Raw genomic sequence first — 17,157 nt, 5'->3', positions numbered from 1 at the left:
TACATAACACAAGACATTATTATATACTACTCTAACATAACATATCTACAATACAAGACATTATTACATACTACTCTACCATAACATATCTACAATACAAGACATTATTACATACTACTCTACCATAACATATCTACAATACAAGACATTATTACACACTACTCTACCATAACATATCTACAATACATAACACAAGACATTATTATATACTACTCTACCATAACATATCTACAATACATAACACAAGACATTATTACACACTACTCTACCATAACATATCTACAATACATAACACAAGACATTATTATATACTACTCTAACATAACATATCTACAATACATAACACAAGACATTATTATATACTACTCTACCATAACATATCTACAATACATAACACAAGACATTATTACATACTACTCTACCATAACATATCTACAATACAAGACATTATTACATACTACTCTACCATAACATATCTACAATACAACACATTATTACACACTACTCTACCATAACATATCTACAATACAACACATTATTACACACTACTCTACCATAACATATCTACAATACATAACACAAGACATTATTACATACTACTCTACCATAACATATCTACAATACAAGACATTATTACATACTACTCTACCATAACATATCTACAATACATAACACAAGACATTATTACACACTACTCTACCTTAACATATCTACAATACAAAATCAATAATAAAGCAAAATAACAACATTCAAATGTATGTGTGTGTAGAGTGCATGTTAGCATGTGTTTGCGAATGATGTGTGTGTCTCTTCACAGTCCGCGCTGTTCCGTAAGGTGTAGGTTTATCTGTTTTATAAAATCAGATTTTATTGTTTGGCTAAGTTACTTGATGTGGAAGAGAGTTCCATGTAGTCACGGCTCTGTCTTGCACTGTGCGGTACCCAGAGTCTGTTCTGGATTTGTGGACTGGTGACATGTCTTGTGGGGTATGTATGGGTGTCTGAGCAGTGTGCTAGTCATTTAAATAGACAGCTCAGTTTTTTTTTACATGTCAATCAATACCTCTCACAAAGACAAGCAGTCATGCAGTCGATCTCCCCTCCAATCTGAGCCAGGAGAGATTGACTTCAGTGGCAGTCGGTGCCATTTAAGATGAGGGAGGATGTTTTTTTAAATGAGAATGGCTTTATTTTTATTACAGCATATTGGATGACTGTCATTCATATTCCATTCACCCAGATCAATGTAACATCGATAGGTTTAGGCTACTACATCATACTAACATTTCCCTCATACCCATCGGGAGGTTGCTACAAGCTAGCCTATGAATGAAAGTTTACAACGTAGGTGCACAGGTCGAGAGAAATGTGAGTAATCAAGGTGACAGACATTGACACATTCAATACCGCCTTGCACACTCTTGCCTGAATCTACCTGTTTTAGGGTGTAATCATTAGTGTAACTGTTGCAAAGGAAACCATGAACGGTTCTATTTCGTTCTGTTCGTTAAATAACTTTTTCAACAGAATCGTCGGAATGAATAAACCCCTGATCACACGCAAACACAGTTTACTTCCATAGCAGCCACATACAAACAGCATGATCCCTTTGATCGTTGTATAATTCTTTCTCACATCTACGCACTCTCCTCCTCTCACCTTTTCCCCTCACTTATGGACTTCAGTGCAGAACACATCAGCTCTGTGACCTGGCAACAAAAAAAACTTTACAAGCAAAACCTTCATATCATAACCACTAACTGCTGCACTCAGCCTACACACACAGCCTACATCGGTGTCACCATATTAACATCATAGTCAACATGGCTACTAGAACTAACGCATTGGTAAACCCAATACAATCATGCAGCACAGTGTACAGTCAGCAGCAAGCAGTCACACCGACAGGCCGCAGTGGCAATAAATTAATAAAACCAAAAGCTTACCTTGAGTTCCAGCATTGGATAGCCATAGCCAGCTAGCTAACATAGCATCCCTCTCTGTTTAATCGGGATGTTTGAGTCGGCTAAACTAGCTAGCTGCATTCACTAACTAATTAAGTGTGCAGTAGGTGAAAAAAATACAACTAAATATAGCTCTCTCTCGCTTCTCCTTAATTTTTTAAAGAAATGAATTTGTTCCAAACTATTCCAACTATTGTGTTTCTCTCTCTTTGAGTTAACTATTCACCACTGCAGTACTAGCTAGCTGTAGCTTATGCTTTCAGTACCATATTCATTCTCTGATCCTTTGATTGGGTGGACAACATGTCAGTGCATGCTACAAGAGCTCTGATAGGTTAGATGACATCCTCTGGAAGTTGTCATAATTACTTTGTAAGTCTATGGAAGGGGGTGAGAACCAGGAGCATCCTAGGTTTTGTATTGATGTCAATGTACCCAGAAACTAACTGTCCTCCGGCTACACAATGGTGCTACCCTGCAGAGTGCTGTTGAGGCTCCTGTATACCTTCATTGCAAAACAGTGTGTTTTAATCAATTATTTGGAGACGTGATTGTATTTAGTGTAGTTTTATCTAAAAATTATAACTTTTTTAAAATGTTTCACTATTTAAAAAAAAATATAATTCACTGAGGGTGGTCCTTCCCTTCCTCCTTTGAGGAACCTTCACTGATTGACATGCATATTATTAATGCTGGCTCTCCGTGTACATCTAAGGGCTATGCTGCTCTGTTCTGAGCCAATTGTAATGTGCCTATGTTCCTCTTTGTGGCACTTGTCCACATTAATGGACAGTAGTCCAGGTGAGACAAAACTAGGGCCTGTATGGCTTGTCTTGTTGATAGAGATGTCAAGAAAGCAGAGCGGCGCTTTATTACGAACAGACCTCTCCCCATCTTAGCTACCGTTGCATCAATATGTTTTGTCCATGACAGTTTACAATCCAGGGTGACACCAAGAAGTTTAGTCTCCTCAACTTGCTCAATTTAGACATTATTTAGTTGAGGTTTAGGGTTTAGTGAATGATTTGCCCCAAATACAATGCTTTTAGTTTTTAAAATATTTAGGACCAGCTTATTTCTTGCCACCCATTTTAAAATTGACTGCAGCTCTTTTTAAGTGTTGCATTGATTTCACTTACAGTGGTAACAGACGTGTACAATGTTTAATCATCAGCAGACATAGACATACACTTGGTCATGGACTAGGTAGGCTGGTCTAGGTCTTATGTAGTGCCATTGCCTCTTCTTCTTGCAAAACAACGAAGCAAATAGGCCTAATGGGGAAAGATCCATACGAAGCCCATTTGCAAGCACTTCACCAACAGTATTTCAACACAAAACCTAGTGAATAGTTCTAAAATAAATCCTATAACTGCGATTTTACATTGATGCAAGATACAAGTTTGCCGACTTCCTAATTTCTGGGTTATATCATGATGGCAACAGTCCAACACAGTTATTATGCTGACAGAGGGTAGGCGTAGTAGCTCATGGAAACAGTGGCAACTACTACATAACTGTCAGGGAAACTCAAAACAAAGCCCCTGGCTGGGTGGTGTGTTAAACAGTAGCAGCTAATTAAACGTCCTGACAGCCATGCTAGGTCCGTCCTCGTTTCTCAAATACCTCACAGAGCTGAATTTAGTATTTTTAAACATTCCCGCTCTCACACATCCTCTCCCTCTTTCTCTCTCCCTATCTCCCTCCCCTCTCTCTTTCTCCCCTCTCTCTTTCTCTCTCTGTCTCTCCGTCCCTCTCGCTCTCTCTTCGTCCGTCCCTCTCTCCCGCCGTCTCCCTCTCCCGCTGTCTCCCTCTCCCGCCGTCTCTCTCTCCCGCCGTCTCCCTCTCCCTCGCTACTAGCCCACGTGGCCAATGTCAACAGGAGGTGGGGCTCTTGGCAGACACATAAAGAAAAAGATGCTGCTGCCTGTATGGATCCTTTCAAAGGTTAGTGTTGTCTTACGCCTGCTCCAAAAATGAGCCTGCATTACAGCCAAGGCATGCCAAAACAAAACCCAGAAGAAGCATTGGAAATGAGGGCAGGGCTCGACTCGCGTACTCTGAAGACGAAGCTAACTGTCTTGAGAGACTGAGTGGAAGAAGCAAGTCTCCAAGGAGTTGTAAAGAAGCCACGAGGCAATAGGGGAACTCCTGCGACCTATGACAGCTTGAGAAAAACTGATGAAACCGAAAGAAGAACCAGGAAGTCAAGACTGAGAGAGGGGTGGGGGAAAAATCCCCCTAGAGCTCGGCATGAGTTTCCTTGAGACACACACACACACACACACACACACACACACACACACACTCTTCCTGTCTGACTAAAGGAAGGGGGGAGTGCGCCACCCTCCTACTCTCCAATCCTCTGTTTCTCAGACAGACAGATAAGCTCAGAAAGCTTGTAGAGTCAGTTTAAAGGGATTGGACGGCGAAGCGGAACCCATGTCCTGTCACTGTGCAGATCCAGTCCGCTGCTTGGGGCCAGCCGTAGTTATAGTGTGCACTATTGTGTGCGGCTGAAGGAGAAGAAGGGAAAAAAAGGGGGAAAGAAAGACCAGGCCCTTTGTGTGGTGGAGGGACTCACCAGGAGAGAGGTTTTCTCATTACTTTAGCTTTGCCAGCAAGGCAAGGCAAGGCAAGACTCTACCACTGACACACACATACACACCGAACACACACACACAACGAACACACACACACACACACACACACACACACACACACACACACACACACACACACACACACACACACACACAACTTGTCTACACGGCGTGCTGGCTGGCTGCTTCTCTGCCAGTTACATATGTGTGGCACTCAGAGTGGCCAACAGGGACACACCACCGACCGACCGGGCTTCTCCTCCTGATGATAAGAGTCGACGTTGACGTCAGAGACTGGCCCCATGAATATTGATGTTGGAGGATAGTCCGTTTCATAGAAGAACAGAAGGAAGCAAGATGGCGGCCCTTTAGGATTTGTTAAAGAGGAGATCCAGACGGTTTGTTGGAATTTCTACACAGTGGAGGGACGTAAAAAGAGGTAAGGCTCAGCTCCGTTTGTTTTTGGCACTCGTTGTCCTTCTCCTTTTGACCTTTTGTTGGTCTTTTCGGTGGCTCTGTGGCTTAGTACAAGGCATGCTAATGTTCCCTCAGCAAAAGCATGAGCTAGCTAAATTAATAAGGTGGGGGATATTAGATAAAGCTTCTCCTTCCAACATGGCTGACAATTTTCTTTTTCTCTTTTTTTGCTAGTTGAAATAGAGGGATCTCAGTTTTTTTTTGCCTCTGATGTTGGTCAGTGGACGCTCAAGTAGCCTTAGGAATGTGTCTAGTGTAGAAAATGGAGACCTTGTTCAGTACTTTTCTTGAGGCATTATGAACAAGGCAAATCCCTCTGATGTTCAGTGCAACAGAGACGCAGCTAGCTCCCAGTTGAAAAATATATCTCATCTCTAAAATGGTAATTGTCCTTATTTTGATGTTTTATTTGAGTGCTTTGTTTTCCAGGGAAAATGTTGTAATTTTTCTTCTGCAAATCTATCATAGAGAAGGACTCTTTAACCAGAAGTCATTCATGCAGTCAGTTTCTGTCCTTTTTTCTTTGTGGTCTCACGGTTGTGTTCTTGTGTTGATTATTGTCTGCTATGTTCAAGCTAAAAAGATGGATTGGGTCTAATTTAGAACATCACTAAGACTGTAGTGCCTGGGAAAGAGAGCTGGGAGCGGGGGAGAGTGTAGCTAGCTTCTGGCTTTGTGCATCCTGTGAATCAGCTTTCATTGCATTCACCGGTGAATGACAAGCAGACACAAAGGCAGGCCAGCACAGTCCAAGGAGTGGAAGAGAGAGAGAAGAGAATTGTGGTGGATAGCAGAGGGATGATGAGGTCAGAAGCTTGAAAGGATATTGAAACTCAATCCGATCACACCATTAGCTGAACGACACAAGAATTGGAATCCTGGAAGCAGGTCTTTTCCGAAGGTTGAAATAGATTTTTTTCCCAACTAGACCCCAACAAATATGTCTCCCAGAAGTTGACTCAGTTCTGTTACACCATGAAGTCACCATGAAAATGTTAAGAATCCAGCAATTGAACAACAACAACTATAATATAACATTTTAGGACATGTTAGCTTTGCATTATGAAAACAGTTTTCCTACTGTTTTACATATTCATCATTTAACACATAAAATTATATATGTTGCCTTTTGTCTGAGATAATGTGTCTGGGCAAACCACATGTGCTGCCATGCAAGAAGGCAGCAGACAGCACCTTTAATAAACAGATTATTGTCAAAACAAAGGCAGTAATGGAGGTGTTTCTAGCATTTACTCGATCTCAATTTGCATTTATGTTTTACTGATGAACAGACATGATTCGATATTGTTGACATTTGTTTTTGTCACAATTTGCCTAATTTTGTCATGTATTTATTTGACACACATTTACTTGAATTGAAAATAAAACTAACTGAGGCACATCAGCATTAGCTAGCTAGACAATCAATACATAGCTATGCTATGCTAGCTGTCAGATACAGTACTAACGAATAACAGGGATTCCTACACACATCCAAGCTACACTAACCAAGATGACTGGTTTTATTAGTCCAACACCTCTCTTCTCTTGAACAAATGAGTTGCTAATGGAGCGTGTTGTTTTTCTGTTATCTTTGCTGAATTTGCTAACAGGCCACATTTAGGATTAGCATCATAATGAGCTACTAGAATATTACACAGATAAAGGCCTGCTATCTTTTGCCCTTATTTGTGTATTCCGGCTTGTGTATTGCGCTGGCCCTGCATGCACTTTCAATCGGGGGTCATCCCACAATAGCAGCTAGCAGTAGTAGTTTGTGTGAAATGCAAAGTAAGGCATGCCTGCCCAGGGGGAGCACAGCACAACAAGTGGCTACTAATGAGCTGTTGTAAATAAACACCACAGCCAAGGGGAGGTGCACGGTGCAGAGGCTAACATATACTAATGCTAGAACAATGAAGGAATCTCAGCCAAGTGCTACAAACTAATATCACCTGTGATAGCTTGGAATGCCAGGGTAAATGTACTAGGCTAAAGCTAGCCTAACGGGGTGAAACATATTGGAGGGAACTGCAGTTGTGTTCAGCAAAAATGTCAGTTGCTTGTCAAACGGGCCTCGAGGACAACCGTCAAAGCTAATCTAACTATTTGAACTGTTGATTAAGGCAAGTCTTCATCTGCTTTTTAGTCAACTCCACCATATAAAGTCAACAGAGGATTTAAAAAAATATATATATATCTTTACCACTATCGACAAACTAAAATGTTCCTCCGTGACATCAGAGAACAGAGAGCAATATTTAAATATTTACAGTTGAATTATATTTTGAAGAAGGAATCAAAAGCTTTCGATGCAACAATGGCAGCGTGGCTCCGGCTCTGTTTTGATTTGGTAAGCATGGTCAGTGACTGCACAGCGACAACCTATCTCGTAACGTAACTAGGGGAGTGCACCACAGTCCTCCATAGTTCTCCTGAAGTTTGTTTTGACTGGATGAGGTAGTATGCTGTTTTTTTATGTTTTGAAATGAATTGTGCCATTTGAGGCTCATTTGCCCCAGATAAGATAATGTAGAGAAATAGGCCTTGAGTGAAAAATAATTCTACTTGATTCATATTGGAGCTGTATGCTTATCCTAAGCTAAAGGATAAGACTAGCTTTATTTTGTAGTGGATCAAACAGCTGCAAGCCAGTATTGGAGGATACATGGACTTTGTCTTTGAGTTAAGTGTCTTCCTTGAGTTGTTGACTGCATTTCTCAGTAAGTAGACTGAATGCAATGCACATTGCACTGCTTACATCATTGATACTGCAGAATGTTAGTCGAGGAAGACATTTTTACTTCAATGGGTACATTAGATGGTATCAGACAGCAAGATTGCTATACAACAGTTTGTTTCTCAACTTCTATCAAAAGATAATAGTGTTCTATCATCAGTACAGATATAAAGCGAGACAAAAAAGTCAAAGTTGATACTTCATTTATGGGTAAAATATTGTGCCCAAAGCAAGGACTAGATTGTGTAATTTTAGCACAGAAGGAGACCTTTACACAAGACAGGAGTCACTTGGCAAGCCAAGATATTGTCTTGAACACACAACCTCCATTTTCCCTTTGTGCTGTTTTCATTAGCACCACATGTGTTGTTACATCAGCATTGGAAAAAGGCACCATATCTGAGCCACAGATCCTAGTAGGGAGAATGTCAACACATGGTGGCTAGAGGAGGGGGGGGGGGGGGGCAGTCCAGTCAGAAAGATCAATCACAAGAATGGACATGTCTGTTCTCATCAATCCACACCCACTGATAAAGCTGGGTATGGTTGGACTACTCCTCTTGCTTCTTCCTCTTTATGTTATCTAAGGGAGAAAAGACAATATCAAGCTTTGGGGGTAAGAATGTCCAGTGGTTTCAGTCTCCATGGTTTCTGCAACAATGCTGTCCATTCACAATGGGCAGGGTTTTACCTCTGACCTCCAACCGCAGGCCACGCATCACATTTCGACCCCAAAGGCCACGGTAACCCTGCTGCAGAGAGTGGAACAGGTTAAGAGACATGCATTGCCTCTGTGTAGCTACCAACCTGGCTCTGTTGATCACGTTCCTCCTCCTCAGACAAAATGGCGACATACTGTGTCTCATATTGACCTCTGGAGATATTGATTTAGCTCTCTGCTGCTCCCAGCCTCGATAGTTGAAGAATCGTGGTAAAACTTGCAATCGGTTATTACTGCCTTATTACATTAGTGTATTGGATGCAATTTCTTTATGTCATTCAATGTGCATGGCCTTTACTTTCAACATGCATGTTGTCCAGAGAGTCTACTTTATGATTTACATTATAACCTCTAGATTGTCTCATCACAAGGCATTTAGGTTGTGTTCAAATGAGTCACTTCTAGCTTTTCAGCTTCTATGGTGTGTGTTTCTAAACAATATTATGAAAGAGTTTCATTTCCCAAAAGATCACCCAGCATTTCTGTCCTCGTTTGGCATTTGACTGTTGGTATAGAAACCACAGTTCTTCTTTTTGGCCCTGCCCTGGTTGTTACTCATCGCTAGAATTACACAATTATCTTCTTCCTGCGATTAAGCAACTCTACCCACTACAGAACACCTCTCTCTCTCGCTCTCTCTCTCTCATTTAAGGGCTTTATTGGCATGGGAAACATATGTTAACATTGCCAAAGCAAGCGAAGTAGATAATAAACAAAAGTGAAATAAACAATAAAAATGTACAGTAAACATTACACTCATATACAGTGTTGTAACTCTCTCTCTCTCTCTCGAAGAGGCCTTGGCCCTTCTATTCGTCTGTCTGTGTTTTAATTATGGCTACGGTTTGGAGTGATACGGCTGTCTTGTTGAGACTAAGTGGCACGGGCCGACCAGAGGGAGTGTTCTTTTGGCCCTTGAAGTGTGTATCGATGTCAGCCGGTTGGGGTTTACCTCAGGGGTGAGTAGACCTGCCGGTGAGGGCACAACTAGGACAGGACTCCCTTTCCGGTCTCCACGTGAGTGTGAGCACATGGCCGCCACTGTTTACAAACACCATCCAGGCATTCCAGAGTAGACCTCGTTACGTAACAGCGAGCAGCATCTCTTCCCCGTTCCCGCCACTCGGCCGCTCCTCTCTGCTCCTAAGATATTTGAACGCTGCCATCGGTCCCCGACACCACCACAAGCGAAAGGAAGGGGGGAGGCGGAGAGGTGAAGCGAGTGAGCGAGAGACGAAGATTGACGCTGGCCAAGGTAGTGTCTGGAAAGCAGAACATGGCAACGCTAAAGACAGCGTCAGCGTCTCTCTGAGCTCCCGCCACGCTGACAGCAAAGACTCCAGAGCACGTGAACGCCTAAATAAGCCTACACACCAGTACGGCTGGCTCCAAGCTAGTAATTGAACTAGAAGCATGCTATCTGTTTTCATACCGTGTTGCAATATTCAGTCCAAAGATCAAAACAAAGGTTATGAGAAACGGGTATTCAGTTTGCCCAGCGCATGGAATGACTAGGTGCTTTTCTTGTAATTACTCACTGGTTGTAACTTTTACTGGTTGAGCCTTTCTCAGATGAATAAAGGAAAGAAGTTTACTGTGGCTGAAGTCATGGCAGAAATGAAACCCCCAAAAGCGGAATATTGGAGTATCAAACACACACTTCTGAAGGCGTTTAGATTAGTTTCACTTTAATATCTCCCCTTCCGAGAATCTTTCGTGTTGGTTTCCTCTATGTTGCCTTTTGATGAGGCAGACTATTTGAAGAGGTGCCAATTCATTGGCAAATGTGGTTTTCTAAAATCTGGGGGATATTTACTATTACCTGCTGTGCAAATGGCAAACCAGTTCATTTTCCCTTTGTCAAGAATGTAGAGTAAGTCAAAACCACCACGTGACTGAGTGAGTGGAGTTGCCCTAGCATTGCCTTCCAACTCCAAATATAGCCAAGCTAGGTAGAGTTCTGACTAGGTCTGGTTGGCAAAGTTTAGAGAGTTCAGGGTTAGATAAAACAACTGAACACTACACAACAGTGTCTAAATCCAATACAGATATAAAACAGCGCCAGGGGAATTTGTTTTCATCAAAGACCAGATTTTAGACTATAGTTCTCATGAATTAATGCGTGTGTGTGTGTGTGTGTGTGTGTGTGTGTGTGTGTGTGTGTGTGTGTGTGTGTGTAAGATTGATCCAGTGTAACTCGGCATGGGTGTTGTGGTGGTGATACAGTATGGTTGACTATAGCTGTCGGATACAGTATGGTTGACTGCTAGCTGTCTGATACAGTATGGTTGACTACTAGCTGTCTGATACAGTATGGTTGACTATAGCTGTCGGATACAGTATGGTTGACTGCTAGCTGTCTGATACAGTAGGGTTGACTACTAGCTGTCTGATACAGTATGGTTGACTATAGCTGTCTGATACAGTATGGTTGACTACTAGCTGTCTGATACAGTATGGTTGACTACTAGCTGTCTGATACAGTATGGTTGACTGCTAGCTGTCTGATACAGTATGGTTGACTACTAGCTGTCTGATACAGTATGGTTGACTATAGCTGTCTGATACAGTATGGTTGACTATAGCTGTCTGATACAGTATGGTTGACTACTAGCTGTCTGATACAGTATGGTTGACTGTAGCTGTCTGATACAGTATGGTTGACTACTAGCTGTCTGATACAGTATGGTTGACTACTAGCTGTCTGATACAGTATGGTTGACTACTAGCTGTCTGATACAGTATGGTTGACTACTAGCTGTCTGATACAGTATGGTTGACTATAGCTGTCTGATACAGTATGGTTGACTATAGCTGTCTGATACAGTATGGTTGACTACTAGCTGTCTGATACAGTATGGTTGACTACTAGCTGTCTGATACAGTATGGTTGACTACTAGCTGTCTGATGCAGCATGGTTGACTGCTAGCTGTCTGATACAGTAGGGTTGACTACTAGCTGTCTGATACAGTATGGTTGACTACTAGCTGTCTGATACAGCATGGTTGACTGCTAGCTGTCTGATACAGCATGGTTGACTACTAGCTGTCTGATACAGTATGGTTGACTATAGCTGTCTGATACAGTAGGGTTGACTATAGCTGTCTGATACAGTATGGTTGACTACTAGCTGTCTGATACAGCATGGTTGACTGCTAGCTGTCTGATACAGCATGGTTGACTGCTAGCTGTCTGATACAGCATGGTTGACTGCTAGCTGTCTGATACAGTATGGTTGACTACTAGCTGTCTGATACAGTATGGTTGACTACTAGCTGTCTGATACAGTATGGTTGACTGCTAGCTGTCTGATACATTATGGTTGACTACTAGCTGTCTGATACAGTAGGGTTGACTATTAGCTGTCTGATACAGTATGGTTGACTGCTAGCTGTCTGATACAGTATGGTTGACTATAGCTGTGGTTTATAACATGTGGGTGTGAGTGTGTGGAGAGCAGCAGTACACACACACACACACACACACACACACACACACACACACACACACACACACACACACACACACACACACACACACACACACACACACACACACACACACACACACACACACACACACACACACACACACACACACACACACACACACCTCATCAAGATGCTTGGCTAGTAGTTGCCCTAAGAACAACCCAACCACAAACCAGCAGAGTTAGGGTGAGAATCTAAGGGTTATGGGTCAAAACCCATCCAAAGTGTGAAGGAGGTCAATCAATTAACTCAAAAAGTTGACTCTAAGGACACAAGGGAGAATCAGATATCTAGAGATCTGAACCCAGAATGTAGGGGTGTAATTGGATAATCAAAGTGTTCCCTTTAAGGCCAATGGAGAAGGATGAAAGCATTTTACTGTCAAAGCACCGAGCTGCACAATCTGCATCCGGATGTGGGATTTTTTTTTTAAAGGTTAAGATCTGAAAATGTATCTCCATAACTAATGCTTTCATTAGTGAGTCGCATGATCTGAAGAGGAACCCAATCCTCCCCCCATGACTGAGGAATCCACACAGGGACCACATATAAACAACTGCTTCATCTAAAATGTACTGAATATTATTATTATTATTATTATTATTATTATTATATTTGACTCCAAGAATTGGTTTAAAAAAGAAATCAAATGCGACTGTACATAGAGTTAGCTAGAGGTAGTCAGTCGGCTGTACCTCTGCTCCAACACTGGTATTTTTCATCCTATAGCTTGTTCTCCATCTTCTTTTAAAAAAGTTAGCAAACGTTTTTTTAGCACTTTTATTTCCCTGACTGATTAAAAACTAATTTGCTCATGCTCTCTATTGTCTTTCTGCAGCAGACAGAGTATACTGAGCAATTTGTTTCAAACATCAAATCTCAGTATCGAAGTCGCAATGCATATAGAATCGTGAGAATCGCATACATATCGTATCGGCACCTAAGTATTGTGATAATATCATATCGTGAGGTCCCTGGCATTTCACACGCCCTACTAAAAATGGCTGTCAGGTAAAGTGGCTTCTCCCTCCCCCTGTTGTCTACACAGGGAGCAGCATGGAGCACACAAAGACAGCTGGTCCTGAATGTCATTCAAGAGCATAAACCTTACCCAAGGCCGTACTTTGCATTGAATGACATCACTAACTTCTTCTGAAGGCTCATAGCGAACAGCCTAGCCCAGCCTCAGATATGAGGTTTCCTCAGTGGAATGTGACCGGTGCGGCAGCTGGTGCTTCTCCTTTCAATCCCTTCCCCCTCTCAATGTCAAGGCTGTTTGTTTTTCATGCAGACGTGCATATTTACATTGCGAATTGCGGAAAAAGTCTGGTTCAGCAGGTTTTGGAGGTTTTAGCAGCGGCGGCCATCTTTGTTTTTTGATTCCCTTGGTGGAGTGAATTGTTGTGTCCTCCCCTGCTCTACTGATTGAATAATCAACCCTTATCTACACCACACCACAGTCCTTTGCTTAGTCTTCCAGGTGTGTTTGACTATAGGCCTACAGGCCAGGGAAGGCATTCACAGTGAAAGGAACAACAGTCTATATGTACAGCTATGCACAGTAACCTACTAAACGGCCTGATAGTAGTGCAACATGATTAATGATTCATATAGCTCTTTGAGTCATTTAATTAAATGAGAGCGACATTAAAAACTATATATGGGTGTAAGAGAAATGGCACGGTAGGAAAAATAAGTTCATCTGCCACTTGATTAGTGGTGCCTCAATGTCCTTCTCTGGGGACCTTAATTTGTAGAATGCATCCCTCACTCAGAGTGATTTGTGATCCTGCTGCTTCCATATAAGGAGAGGGAGTCACGTGCCTCATGTCAGTTGAGTGGAGGGAAAAGAGGGACCATAGCAACACTCGTTTAGGTCAGGCTGCTTGGAAACCAATGTGGTGGAAGGATATCAATATTTTGCCAGCTGAGCTCAAACAGTGGAGAACATCACTCATATTTCTCATTCACTTAGGTCCAGGTGAACGCACTGCATTCATGCTTTGGATGTAACCTAACATAATGCCTATAATTTAAATGATATTACTAAAGTATTGTGTAACACATTGTTATTACTACACAAGAGCAACTTAATGTTAAATGTTACCAAGAGAAGAGATGTAAAATGACTGGGCTATTTGTTGTTGTTGTTTTGTGTGCAACTACTACATATTTTAGATAGGCCCCTAGTTCTCATGTGTCGTTCATACAGATCAGCCCTATTCTATTTAATGATAAGATCTGTTGAGAAGGCGTTTGGGGTTTTGGATTCCTCCACTGCCATGTGTGTCTAATGTTATGATTTCCTTTTCATATGTTTCCCTGCACCCTGTTTACTGTTCACTTCCCCTTCCTGTTTAAAGGCACATCCCCTTCCTGTTTAAAGGCTCCTCCCCTTCCTGTTTAAAGGCACCCTGGGTTGGATTTGGATCGTTCAAACAGAAACAAAGCATTTGTTAAATAAATGTTCCAGTGAGGTGAGCTAAGTATACTGCCAGGTCTGGGGGCTTGCAGAATAGAAACATTGGGATCCCTCATAAGTTGGCCTAAAAATGACATACGTTTTTCGCTTCATGATAGATGAGTCTTGGGTCAGTGGGTAAAGATGCTTTCAGTCAAGTGTAACAGAACAATCATATAAGGTATTCAATTCCATTTTTATTTAAATCATTAACAGCGATTGCTCACAAAAGCGGCACCAACAGTGCTACAGTGCAAGGCAGCATACAGTCAGCAAGGTAATACTAAACCACCGTCTAAATATGGAGTTCCACAGCAACACTGGGAGAAAAGAGCTGTTGAAATGTAGTATATCTCAGTATGTTGAAATGTAATATATCTCAGTATGTTGAAATGTAGTATATCTCACTATTATGAAATGTAGTATATCTCACTATTATGAAATGTAGTATATCTCACTATTATGAAATGTAATATATCTCAGTATGTTGAAATGTAGTATATCTCACTATTATGAAATGTAGTATATCTCACTATTATGAAATGTAATATATCTCAGTATTATGAAATGTAGTATATCTCACTATTATGAAATGTAGTATATCTCACTATTATGAAATGTAGTATATCTCACTATTATGAAACGTAGTATATCTCACTATTATGAAATGTAGTATATCTCACTATTATGAAACGTAGTATATCTCACTATTATGAAACGTAGTATATCTCACTATTATGAAACGTAGTATATCTCACTATTATGAAACGTAGTATATCTCACTATTATGAAACGTAGTATATCTCACTATTATGAAATGTAGTATATCTCACTATTATGAAATGTAATATATCTCAGTATGTTGAAATGTAATATATCTCACTATTATGAAATGTAGTATATCTCACTATTATGAAATGTAGTATATCTCACTATTATGAAACGTAGTATATCTCACTATTATGAAATGTAGTATATCTCACTATTATGAAATGTAATATATCTCAGTATGTTGAAATGTAGTATATCTCACTATTATGAAATGTAGTATATCTCACTATTATGAAACGTAGTATATCTCAGTATGTTGAAATGTAGTATATCTCACTATTATGAAATGTAGTATATCTCACTATTATGAAATGTAGTATATCTCACTATTATGAAACGTAGTATATCTCAGTATGTTGAAATGTAGTATATCTCACTATTATGAAATGTAGTATATCTCACTATTATGAAATGTAGTATATCTCACTATTATGAAACGTAGTATATCTCAGTATGTTGAAATGTAATATATCTCAGTATTTTGGACATGAAACAAACTGCTTTCACCAAAACAGTTCATGCAGCTCCAAGCTCCAGCAAACCAAAAAAAGAAACTAAAAGAAGTCTGGTTTTGAGAAAACAGAAAATCAAAATGGCCGAACACTACCATAGTAGCTACAACCACAAATGTGGCTTTCTATCGATCCACTCTGAGTAGGATCAATGAGTAAAGCACATGTACTCCCTGCCAGTGCAGCTTTTGTCCACTCAGCCGCTCTCCGGTTAATGTTTAGAGCAGATGGCTTCAGTGCACTAATAAGGTGGTCGCCATGGCTACCGTGCACTCTGAAAGAAATTAACTTTGCGGCGCACAACAGTTCATCAAGTTTAGTCAGATATATTGACTGTGGCGCAGAGACAAAGGGAATGGTGGATGGTTGGTGTAGAGGGAGGCAGAGGGGTTGGAGAGTGTGCTGTGTGAGGTTGGGTGGGTTGTGAAGCATGTTGCCGCTTTACACAGTTTACACACACACACACACACACACACACACACACACACACACACACACACACACACACACACACACACACACACACACACACACACACACACACACACACACACACACACACACGACACACGACACACGACACAGGGCTTTATCTGCATAGCAGCTTGGTGTGCACAGGTCAATAACACATGCTAAGCCGTGCAGGGTCAGGGCCAGTCCGGGGTGACTGAGTCTCCCATGATCCTGGGTCAGTTGGTTCAGAGGGGTAAACCCCAAGGTTACACATTTCCAGTCCAGTCTGGGCTAATGATCAACCCCAACCTATCAGCATAGACTTCTGTGGACCTGGATATGGGAGGACAGGGCAATGCAGTCAATGCATATTGACGCCATTGAAAACCAGCACAGAGATGATATGTACCACTAACATTGGTTGCAGTATTAATAGAAAATTATAACTGTGTTTCAGGATCAAATCTAAGGCTTGGGTTTTATTGCTGCCGTCAACTATAAGAAACTCTGACGTCAGTAAGTAAGCCACTCAGCAAGAGTCAATCCAAATGAAACGCACAAGTGGTGCTTCCCTGATAGGAAGACAACAGTACAAGGCAAGATTGTGTAGCTGGGCTTGACTGTTTGGATCATCTCAAAAGGTATATTGCTACAGAACAAACAAGGCTAATGCTAGCGGAGCAGATCTAACTGTAAGCACACCACACAGCAAATAGTACGGTTGTTGTATAATGACTTGTGGCAGTTTGCGTGTGCAGGGCTTGCAAATGATCCAGTCATACTTCCTGCTTAGCGAGTTGTGTGAGATCAGGGCAGAAGTGGATGGGAAAGGATGGACCCAACCCACAACCAGAGAAAAAGCCAGTCAGACAGGTTATCATTGACATCTGTGTCAGTGTTTGC

The 17,157-nt window shown here is 41.3% G+C and overlaps 1 protein-coding gene across 1 annotated transcript in view; it reads left to right on the top strand.

The window, feature by feature from the left end:
• Positions 1–4,266: 4,266 nt before the first annotated feature.
• LOC110533203 (methylcytosine dioxygenase TET2) overlaps positions 4,267–17,157 on the top strand; it is a 63,077-nt gene continuing 50,186 nt past the window's right edge. The window contains exon 1 of the mRNA XM_090187821.1: positions 4,267–5,006. The gene's annotated coding sequence lies outside the window, so the exon portion shown is untranslated. The remainder of the gene's footprint in view (positions 5,007–17,157) is intronic.

This window comes from Oncorhynchus mykiss, chromosome 10, assembly GCF_057628025.1.
Source record: "Oncorhynchus mykiss isolate SJ-2025 chromosome 10, ASM5762802v1, whole genome shotgun sequence".
In the NCBI taxonomy this organism is placed as follows: Eukaryota; Metazoa; Chordata; class Actinopteri; order Salmoniformes; family Salmonidae; genus Oncorhynchus; species Oncorhynchus mykiss.
Note: the sequence above shows the minus strand (reverse complement) of the source record. Positions and strands in the feature narration are given on the sequence as shown.